This window comes from Zalophus californianus, chromosome 9 (genome assembly GCF_009762305.2).
Source record: "Zalophus californianus isolate mZalCal1 chromosome 9, mZalCal1.pri.v2, whole genome shotgun sequence".
Taxonomy (NCBI): domain Eukaryota; kingdom Metazoa; phylum Chordata; class Mammalia; order Carnivora; family Otariidae; genus Zalophus; species Zalophus californianus.
Window position 1 is genome coordinate 97667509 of NC_045603.1, and position 11624 is coordinate 97679132.

The 11624-nt window shown below is 41.2% G+C and overlaps 1 long non-coding RNA gene across 1 annotated transcript; it reads right to left on the bottom strand.

Annotated features, from left to right (window-relative positions):
* Positions 1-9309: 9309 nt before the first annotated feature.
* LOC113922943 lies at positions 9310-11404 on the bottom strand. Its single transcript, XR_003520113.2, has 3 exons — positions 11221-11404; positions 10745-10831; positions 9310-9568 (listed from the first exon to the last, which is right to left on the bottom strand). It is a non-coding gene; the product is annotated as an uncharacterized LOC113922943 (long non-coding RNA).
* Positions 11405-11624: the final 220 nt, after the last annotated feature.

Genomic DNA, 11624 nt, shown 5'->3' on the forward strand with positions numbered 1-11624 from the left:
TAGTATATGCAGCGGCTATATTTCTCAGCATTTATTACAACTAGGTGTGATTATGTGACTGGGTCTCACCAACGGAATGTGGGCCACTTCCATGCATTGTCCATGCTCTTTCCCCTTTCTACAGAGTGAAGACAGGTGACTGATCATCCAATGGGTGGAGGAGTCACAGGATGGGAAGAAGTCCCGCTATCAGCAGCACCAAATAAGTCTGCTATGTGAGTGAACAGCAAATTAATTTTGTTTTTAAGCTTTAAGCTCTGGTCCTGGATTCAGTGTCTGTCTACCTGATAAAAAACCAGGAGCATCTCTTCACCTATGAGAGTGAAACCACATGCTGTTTTTAAGGTTTTTGGTTCTCTTTGATCCAAGAGTTTTGAGGTAAACTATTAAGTGAAAAAGGAGTATCTGAGAAAGAGGAAAGGTACAGGACATTTATAGGGGAAGACCATTCAGGGAAATGAATAGTGAACACTGGTATGAATTGAGGGGGGGAGAAAAGAAATTGAGTAAAGGACTCCAGTGCCCAGATAATAGTAAATATATATATATATATATATATACACACACACACACACACACACACACACACATATATATATAAGCACTGCTGGTGCTTAAGCTACATGTTAGGTACGTTGAGTCTGATTGTGGTGGTCCTTGTCTATTATGTTAAGAACTGTGGTGTTTTAAATGATGGGTCAATGGTTCTTGTGATATACTAAACACCATGAACAGAAGAATGTAGAGTTATAGTAAAGGCCGGGCAACTCAAACCAAGAGGCCAAAAAATATGGTGATTAATGAACAAAGTTTATTCCCTCTAAGGGAAATGTGCAGCAGCAAGAGTTGGCTTCTACTCTACAAATTACCCGCAAGAACCATGGCTAGAAAAGTTGTTCTCCTTACTCTAAACAGGGCTTCTAAGGTGACCTCAGTTGTTTCCATTTCCAACTCAAGAACAGAGAAAACATTTTCCTTTTAGCCAATGACATGGATTTGCCTGGATTGTTTGTTAGCATTCTGTTGGTTAACATTTAGTCACATAGCTACTCCTTGCTGCAGGGGAAGTTAAGAAACATAGCCTCTTGCTGAAAAGCCATGTGCCCAGGAAAAAGAAAAGCACAGATTTAAAATGTGCTTCTTCAAAATTACAGAGATTACACCGGGGCATCTTTATTCTTTTTCAGTTTGGAAGCTGATCCAATAAATGCCACAGTATAAAAGCACTAATATAGTTGATGAAGAGCCTACAGAGACCTTTATACAAAGAAAAGACATGTTGAAACATGACTTTTAGGCCACATATGATGAAATGTGGAGCACAGCATGAAAAGGGGACAGATTATTTCCATAATCTGAATTGTGGAGCAGTTATAATTGCACAGGCAAAAAATATAATGCTTCAGGACTATGACAGAGATATCGCCCATGGTCAAGAGAGGTGGACAAAGAGGAAGAGCAAAGAAACAGTAGGACTTGATAAACAAATGTATGTGGTAGGTAAGGATGAAGGAGAATTGTGTGTTTACGTGGAAGAGAGATAAAATTAGTTTAACTTGGTAGTAGGAGAGTGTTATTTGGGAGGCCTAAAAGCTTAGGGAAGTATAAGAAAAGCTGCAGCAATTCCTTCCCCCACACATCTATCCATGAAACAGTATTCCACTGTAGGACAAGGGACTAGAAGGGCACTTGTGCAAGAAAGCAATGTAATCTGGACAAAACACTTGAGAATATTTATGTTATTTGGCTGTGAAATCATTTTGGGTGGAGGGAGGAAGGGCTCAGCTCTGGTCCTGGATTCAGCGTCTGTCTATTCTGATAAAAACCATGAGCATCTCTTCACCTGAGAGTGAAACCACATGCTGTATTGAGAAAACAAATAACACAGGTCACTCACGTAGGACAACAGAAGTGTGCTTGGGATTCTGATTTAGTAAAAGAAATGAGATGAAAGAGGATAGACATTCAGCAAACAATTCCTTATAACACAGCACTTTTCTGAGAGTATCTAAGTGTTTGTTATCAATTTCATTTCAGAGCAAACAGATAAAGAGGGTCTGAGAAGCCCTCTCCTGAGACGTGACATCACAGAGGATCCCTTACTGGTTCAGCCACTGTCAAACTGATGTTACAGGGCAGACTTCCTGGGTTCTGTCTCCTACCACCTTCACAGGGAGTGAGTGACCTTGTATCATCCCAGCTTCCTCCCCTCTCAGAGCTTCTCTCCCAGGAAGCTGAAAAGGACGGCCTGAAACAGAAGGAATGCTCCTTGGCTGAGGCTTAATGCAGCAAAATGACAGAACCCTATTTAGGCAGACACAATTTCAATTCAAGAGACTTAGATTGCAAATATTTCAGGACATCAACAAATATCTCACAGAATTTATATCGGTATGGAATTATGTGGCTCACGAGCCATAGTATGGTAAATAATCACCATAAGAGAGTATAGCCAGACAACAGCTATAGAACTATCTCCCAATCTATGCAATCAGTAAGAACATGAGGGTGAAGATGCAAATATTTCAGTTTGCAAAATATGAATAAATTCACAAGGAATGGAAGGTAGGAAAACACAGCTCCAGATCCCTCATTCCTGTCCTGATTTGCCAAAGTTTCCATGTGGATAACCCCAGCCTTGTTTATCCCCAGACAGGAGTGATTGCATGACCTTCATGATAAAAGTCACCAAAAACCATACAACTCTCATCCTTTCCATACAACTCTCATCCTTTCCATACAACTCTCATCCTTTCCATACAACTGGGAGGAAAAGACAGTTTTCTACTCTGTGATTGGAAAGATTGGAGCTTATATTTTCCGTGGTTCCTTCTAGCTCTAATTTTCTATGTGTGAATAAGAAAGTTTATGATAATGTTCTCCTAAAATCTGATGTCTATTGAAACTACATAGCAAGAAAGTCTTAATCAAAATTATAAGGGTCAAACAGATCACAAATATGCCAATATTTTAGCATCTAAACTGATTGCCCACACTTTATCATACCTAGAGTTAGCACAAAAAATCATGACACTCCAAGGAACTAACATTTGAATTTAGGAACGTGCATATCAGTGACCAAGAATGTGGGCAGGAGAGAGGAATAACCACTGAACCCAAGCTTTACGCAGCCTCTGTGAGGATAAAGGGGAATGACAGTAATGCTCTGCAAAGGGCAAACCTGATGTTTAAGAGAGATCGGAGCCCACTCAGATTCTGAACTCTCAGATGGAACAGGTGTACTAACTTAAACTTTCCTTGCCCACTTACAAGAGGCCCTGGATGATAAAGCCTTGTCTCTTCATCCCTCCATGAGGGCGATACCCCTCTCCCATTGCTGCAATAGGAAAAGTTCTAGACAAAGCCACCCATTTGACTCTTTTGAAATTATCACTTGGAATACTATTGTTCTACTTTGGGCTCTACAGGCAAACAAGGGTCTCAAGAACAGTACCAGAGTGATGAAGTGGAACACAAACTGAGAAAGTGGACACATTTATACAAATGACTGAGAGTTACAAGGACTTCAAGCGAAATCTGGGACAATTCACTTAACTTCTCCAACTATAATAATAGATTGTATATTCTCATTTATATAATGGCAATGTTGGGGTAGATATTGTGGTTGTTTGCAATTAAAACCACCATCTACTTTGGTTATGTTGGGGATGTGACAAATACAAATACATGGTCTACCATTCTTCCCTTGAGTTGATAAGAAAAGTTCCCAAATCCAATCATTTATCCAGCCAAAAATTTATCTCCCACCTGTTTTACTTACCTCAAAGCAACACAGTAACCTTTTATATACCACACATTTCAATTTTGTGTGAGGGAAACTTGGTCAGAGCATCGGTAGAACATGTAATATTCATATGCAAGATAGGGTATGGTAGATGAAGAGAACCCAAGAATCTGGTGTGTTCTCTCCCTGTGATGCCATGAAGAGTCATAGAACAGCACAAAGGAGGGAGGAAGTGACCCTGCCTGGAGAGGCAGGCCGCCTCACATACACGGTCAATGGGAACTATGGTCAACAGATCATGAGAATGATTTTCAATTTTTCTCTAAAGGTTTCAGCTCCACAGATGCCAGGATCCTTCTATCTTTATTCCTATTTCAAAATCAAATTTATAACTATTGCCTGGTTATAAATCTTTCATTTCCTTTCACTGTCTAGCACATAATATGGAAATTTCACCACTGAGTCAACTAAAAGGGACCTTTACTAGAAAGAGAAACATCACAGAAATAAACAAAAAGGAGAAATGTTTCCACTCACAGGAATTACTGACAGCTCAGAACGAAAACTCTGTTTGGTGATTGTTCTCACCAGAAAGAAGTCTCCGAGGACTTAGTCTTACTTACTGAGAGGCAGGGGAAGTCATTTGCAGAACATGAGGGGACCGTCTCACTGAGACCCGATTTGTACATGTCTAAACTATCTAGCACGTGGGCTTTGGAACTCACCAGAGCTGCCAGCTTTTTGTGCCAAAAAACTTAGAGGGTAAAGGCAAAGAGTACTCACCTGGCCCTTCCCAGACGGTCCATCTTTATGACGTTGTCCTCTTTATCCTTATACACAGCATTACACAGGGACCGTCTGTATCTGAACAAGACTTAGACAAAACTCCCTGGATGAGAGACAAATGCCTGGAAACTCTATCAGAGAGCCCCAGACTCTAGAGGGTTTTTCCTAGTCTTAAACCTGGACGTTCACCTCAGCTCAGCCGGGGCCCCAGACATTTCCGTGGGCTCCATGGGCATACCAGGAATGGACTTCCTGGCCCAGGCCTGACCTCTGTCCCCCAGGTATTTCCATCATGCACGAAAGTATAATTTCTAAGAATTCGTAGCCCAGGGTCGTTGAGAGGCTTTGAAGCCCAGAGAAAAGGGATTGTTTTCCCAGATCATGTAATAAGCACATATTTTCAAGTACCTCACAATTTAATGGATCCCTCCTGTCCTCTTCTAGGCCCCACATTAGGACTTACATTTCCCTGTGGGTTCATCGACCTCACTGAAGAAGGGGAGAAATGAGAAAAAGACGATAGAAAGAATGGTCATGGTAAAGAGGATGTACAGCCAGAAGGCCACATTCAGCTGTGATTCAAACCCACACATGAAGATGCAAATAAGGATCCAGGAATTCTCTGTCCCAGCTCCGTCACCTCCTGAGTGACAGACTGATGAAGTCACAGTTTCAGAAACAATGGGAGTAATGAATATCTCAGCGGGGATTCGCCAAGCCTTTAAAAAACCAAACACTGAGGAAAATCAGTTAGCTTTACTTCTGCAAAAGCCTCAGTCGCCCCCAAGCACTGGCCTATATAAGCACAGCGAGGAGGAGGGAAGACTCATACACACTCAGACCAGGTGTGCTCCTGCACTGGAATCATGTCTGTACACAAAGGGAGTGGCCTGTTTCCTCAGACCCCTCAGCTTTAGGACCAGCTTTATTTGGAGAAAAAGATAATCTAAGTTGGGAGAGGAAAGAAAGATCAGTTGTTCCCGAACAGAAAATCCCTACCTTTCCCTAGAAGCTCCAGAATTCCCTGTCTCAGTGTATGTATTCCTGTCAGGAGTGTGTGTCCCATTGACTATGGGTTATCTCCCCAGTCACAGGCATCAGGGGAGGGAACTGTTAATTTTCCAAGATAATTATAATGTTGTCTTCTGAACTAAGCAGACTATTAGGCGGAAGTGCTGCTATGATTATCACCAGAATATGTTCCCTTGCTCCTTGGCAGCAGCTCTGGAAACGCTGGGGAGAGAGTCGAGGGATCGGGCCACAGCATCACCTGCTGCACGAACACAGCCTTGCTCACAAATGGAATTTTCTCTGAAGCAGTACCTCCCAAGTTTTACCTTATTACACAAAAACAGTGCCCAGTGCTGGCTTGGACAAGAAATACAAGATCTTAATACTGCCCTCTAGGGGCTTTTCACCCAGCTGAGGAAATAAAACCTCAGGCCGAAAAAAGCAAGGGTCATTATGGGCTGGGAAAATTGGGAGATTCTTCTTAGAACCTGGGAGAAGAAAAATAGCTATTAAACAAAGGGAACTAACAGAAGATGGTCTCCTGAGAGTTGGAGTGGCTCCCTGGTTACAGGGGATGGAAACAGAAATAAGATGCCTGCGTGCCTCTCTTGGCTTCATTTTGAGAACACTCTCAGAAGCTGAAGATTTCTTAACCTAGATTTTTAAAAGATGTATTGAGATAAAAATCCATGTTTAGAAGCTGAAATAAAAAACAATTATTGGGAGTACTTTACTTATTATAACTAATAATCAGTAGAAAACCTGTTATCTACTGTGTTTTGTTTTGTTTCATTTCGAATGCTTTCAACAAAACGGCCACCACTGCTGATGGACAGGTTAAAACACCTAAAGATATTCAGTGACTCCAGCCCCCCTTTCTCCTCCAAAAAGGCCTTTCCTCCTGACACAGAACTCTTCAATATTTTTATTCTTTTCCATATAAAGTCTGTTTGTGTCCCCTCATATAGACAAATTTTGGGGGGAAACACCACTTTATAATCATGAGTGAGATATTTGAAAAACAAATATTTGCTTTTCTATTTTAAAAACGATGTTTGAGGGGTGTCTGAGTGGCTCTGTCAGTTGGGTGTCCGATTCTTGATTGTGGGCTCAGGTCATGATCTCAGGGTTGTGAGACTGAGCACTCAGGCTTAAGATTCTCTCTCTCCCTTTCCCTCTGCCCCTCCCCACCTCTCTCCCTCTAAAAATAAGTAAATGTTTGAAACTTTAAGACTAATTTAATGATCTAAGATACTAAAGGAGAAAAATGTGGGGTTGTTGACATTTAAATGTATATGAAGGTTATATAGAAAGACAATAATAATAGTTCAATGGAACCTCTTTTTAATTTGATATTTAGGATTATTTTTTCAGTGGAGTGGTAATTGAGGAGTGAACAACTTTCTGGAAGTGTTATTCCAGGGCATCATTAGCAGAAGAGATTACTCCTTTCAGCTTTGGAAATGAACCATGATAAACTCTTTGTTTATACAAATACAAGCGACGTAACCACTTTTGTTCAGGAAGAAAACTATTAGGCTAGCTTAAATCTCAATTTAAGCCCCAGAGGTTGAGACACAATGTATATCTGTTAATAAATACATCAGGCATGTCACCACTCAGGGAGCATTTTGGAAGAGCAATAGTTTCCTGGGAAGGATATTAAGACTAGAACACTGGTGTAGCGCACATGAAGATATACAAGCTTAAATACCCAAGATTTAGGGGAAATAAATGGAAAGCTATTGTGATTGCAGTGTGCTTGCAGAAAGGTGAGAAAGATGATGGTTTCCCTCCTTGGAATTAATGATGTCAAAAGGGTGGGAGCTCATCTTGGGCTATTGTTAAGCCCTCCTGACCCAGCAGCCTGAAGAATCCCTGTGAAGAACAGAAAAAGAAGTAGCTAAGGAGCATTGTCATGTAAGCACTACATGCTCTTTGCACTGGATAGGCAACCGAGCTGCATGACCTCCTACCAATTCCTCCCCATTCCCGCCCTCTTGTATGCTCTCCCTGAACAGCAGGGGCTGGAAGACTGAGAACTACATTTCCCATAAGCCTGGACAGGTGGAATCTGGGCTAGGTTCCACCATGCTAGGTTCTCCCATTTATGGGAGATTTCGTTTTGTAGGGGGTCTTTCCACTTGCCCTGAAAATTGCTAGCCTTGGCTTTTGCAGCATGGTGACCTTTAGCAGTGATTTCCTGGGGTTTTTGCAACTTCATGATGAAGATTTTGTAAGCACACAATTTCCTTTGGCAAACCACTCCCTACTTTAAATACCTAGAGGGCTTTCTGTTTGATGTCTAAATTTAGAGCCCTGGATCTCCTTAAATTCATTTAACCCTGGGAAAGATTACATTTTGGGGAGCAGAGCCTTAGATTCGTATTCTCTCATTCCAAAGTAGTGAAACATGAAGAATGAAACATCTGCAAGAAATTTATTGGGCAGATAGGAAAAAAAAAGAGAAAGTGAAAGAAATCACTCAGCAGGAAATAATCAAAAATTTAGGAATCAGAAATAGGAAAGACATGCGTAAGCCCAGAAATGAAGAAGACAAGAAAAATTATTGAAAACTTTTAAAAATAATCAGGCTATTAAAAAAGAATCAATAAAAGTTAATAAATAATGTATCAAAAGAGAATAAAATGGAAAATGGAAAAAAGGAATGTGGCCCCAGAAACTGCAGGAGGATTTGTGAAGAAAAAAAAAGAACATACCAAGAGACTCGCCCTCCAAAGAAACAGCTGCAGACACAAAAAACAAATACCCCCCTGGCCATTTTGAATAGCATCTTAATAGATATCCATACAGTTTTATCAACATCAAAGTGAATTGGGATTTAATCGTTCTTTATCAAAAGTTACTGTAAGTATTAGACAATGAAGGGACTTTTCCAGACAATTTTAACTTCCTATTCAGTGTAGAAATCCCTCACGTAACTGTTCTGACAGGTAGTGCCAGACTTTTCTTTAGCATTTCCACTGACGGGAATTCCTTTCGACTCAAAACAACCTATCTCGTGTCTCCAACTTGGGTATCACTCCCCTCCTTTTCCTTCCCCTCTCTCCTCCCTAACCTTCTGCCCCACTCTTCCCTCCTTCTCTGTCCTTCCTCCACCTCCTCCTCCCTCCTCCTTCTCCTTCTCTCTCTCTCCACAGTTCCTTACACACCTCTCCAACTAGAGGGTTCCGCATGGATGCTTTAATGACGCATCATGACAAAGATGGTTAAAAGAGAACAGAGATGAAGAGCAGGGAAGTAGGTAAGAATGAGAGAATTATGTGGAGGAACTCAGATGAAAATAGTTTCACTTGATAATAAAGCATTTGGGGCGGCCATGAAGCTTTGGGTAGAAAGAGAAAATCTATACCAATTCCTTCTCTAAGCATCTGTCTTCATGAATCTTTTTCTACTGTAAGATATGAAAGGAGTATGGCACTTATATAAGAAAACAATCTGGACAGAACATCTTAGAGTGTTCAGATGAATTAGCCATGTGATAACCTTGGGTAGAGAGAGGAAGGACTCGGCCATGGTCCTGGATTAAAAGTTTGCTTAGTCTAATAGGGACCATGAGCTTTTCTTCCCCTGAAATGATGACTGTTCATGGTGCTTTAGGAGAATAAGATAGCATAAGTCATTCACCTAGGATTTCACCTGGAAGTGGGAAATTTGTTTGGGATTTGGACTGACCATAAGCAACTGAGTGTTAGAAGCCTTAAGTTCAACAAAAAATTCCTGGTAATATAGAACTTTTCTGAGAGTCTCAAAATATTTATTATCTTTTTTTTCAGTATAAACATACATAATGAGGGTCTAAGAAGCCCTCTCGTGTCTGGGATATGATGTCACGGGTGATTCCTTAGAGGCTCGACCACTCTCAAACTGATGGTCCAGGGGTACAGATCTCAACCTCAGAACCCCTGGGCTCTCTTGCTACCCTCACAAGTAGTGAGGGATCTCTTCCCATCCCATCTTCCTTCCTTCCCAGAACTTCTCTCCTTGGTGACTCCAGAGGACAGCCTGGAACAAGAAGAAAATTGATTATACCGCTGACCCAGCAGACTGCAACTCCCATTTTGGACAGCAGAACAATGAAAGAGATGCAGATTATAAAATTTTTTATACATCTTTAAACACTCAGAAAAATCCTGTCAGGACAGGACTATATATATGATTCTTGACCCATTGTCTGGGAAATACTTGTCACAAGGGATGACTGTTTCTCAAGTTAAATATATAAAAAATGTTTTAAGCTTGAAAGATTTGTCCCTCAGTGATCAACCTCTTCTTGTGCTTTGGCTTGATTCTCAAAATATCTGTGCAGAAATCCCACTGAATAATAAAGCTATATAATGTTATCATTATATAACAGTTATATCATTATATAATAATTGTTATAATAATTATATAATGGGATATGTTACATGAGCTGTAAAAGTCAATCCTCACCAAATAGTCCACAACTTTCACTTTACATAGCAGAGAGAAAACAAAAGTTTAACATGTAACATTCAAACAGAGGGAGTGATATTGTGGACACGAAGAACTCAATGATGTCTAGGTTGAAGGACCAAAAAACCAAGAATCCAGTGTGTTATCTCTCTGTAATTTCACAAGGGAGTCACAGAAGAGCACAAAGGAGGGAAGAGCTAACCTTACCTGGAGAGGCAAGTACACAATTTGCAGGAATTATGGTCACCTGGTGGTCAGAATGTTCCACAGAACAATGGGCTTTCAGTCTCCTCAGACTGTTTGTATGATTCTATCCCGACAAAGTCCTTCTGCACTTATCTCTATCACAAAAGCAACTTTATAACAAGTGCCTGGAGAAGAGTCACCTAATTTTTTCATGGGCATGAAAACATGGTAGCTTTGTCACTGAATCACTTGAGAGAGAACCCTGATAAGAGGAGAGACATCATAAGTATAGATGAGAAAAGAGAAGCTTTTCCACCTACAGGAGACCCTAGGTTACGAAGTTAATGAGGGCTCAGGACCAAACTTCTACTTGAAAAATGTTCTCCCTAGAGAGAAGACAGAATTCTTAAGCTAAACAGAATGTGAGGGGGCTGCCTCACTGAGACTAGGTTTGAGCGTGGAGTTTTCAGCCATCTAGCACATGGACCATGGAAGTAACTAGAACCGCCTGCCTTATGGACATAATAAGCCCAGAGGTGAAGAGCAAGGGATACTCACCTGGCCTTCCCAGATGGTCCATCTTTATCTCATCTTCTTTATCCTTACGCACAGCACCATGCAGAGAATACTTGCATCTAAGCAAGACTAAGACAAAGCATGGCGAGTCAGAGACCATCATCTGAAAATTCCTTCACATATCCCCAGGTTCCCCAGGATTTCCTATATCCTTATACCTGGCCTTATGTCAACTCGGGCAGGGCCCTAGATACCTCCTCATGCTCCACAGATGCACCACAAATGGGCTGCCTAGTCCAGTCCTGACCTATGTCCCTCAGGCACTTCCATTATATAAAAGATTATTATTTCTAAAACCTTTAGCACTGGGTCTTAATGACCTTGAAGATCAGCGAAGAACAGACGTTGTTTCCATGTTCCCCACCTTATAATGTATACCTTCTCCTCCCTCCATACACACTCTCTCATACATCTCATTCCCCTGTGCCCTAAGCCCCCCCCCCCCCCCCGGTACTTACATTTCTTTATATGTTGGTCTATCTCAAGTAAAAAGGGAGAGAACATGACAAAGAGAAAAAATACAAAAAGCATAGCAAACAGGGCATAGAGCCAAGGAACACCATTTGGGAATAAACTGGCTCCTGGTCCAACCTCTGCCATTGAAATCTGAGAGAGTACATGGAATTCCCTGCCCCAGCTCTCTCACCTCCTAGGTGATCAGGGTGATGAAGTCACAGCTTAGGGCACAATAGGAGTGATGAGGATTGGATAGGGATTGGCCAAGCCTCATTCTGTATAGAAACCAGGACTCTTGGGGAGTTTCACTTCTATTGCAGCTCTATTGAACCAAAAATACTAGACTATCAGGCAAGACCACCAGGAAGGTAGATTGCTACCCAGATACTCAGAATGTGTGGTTCAC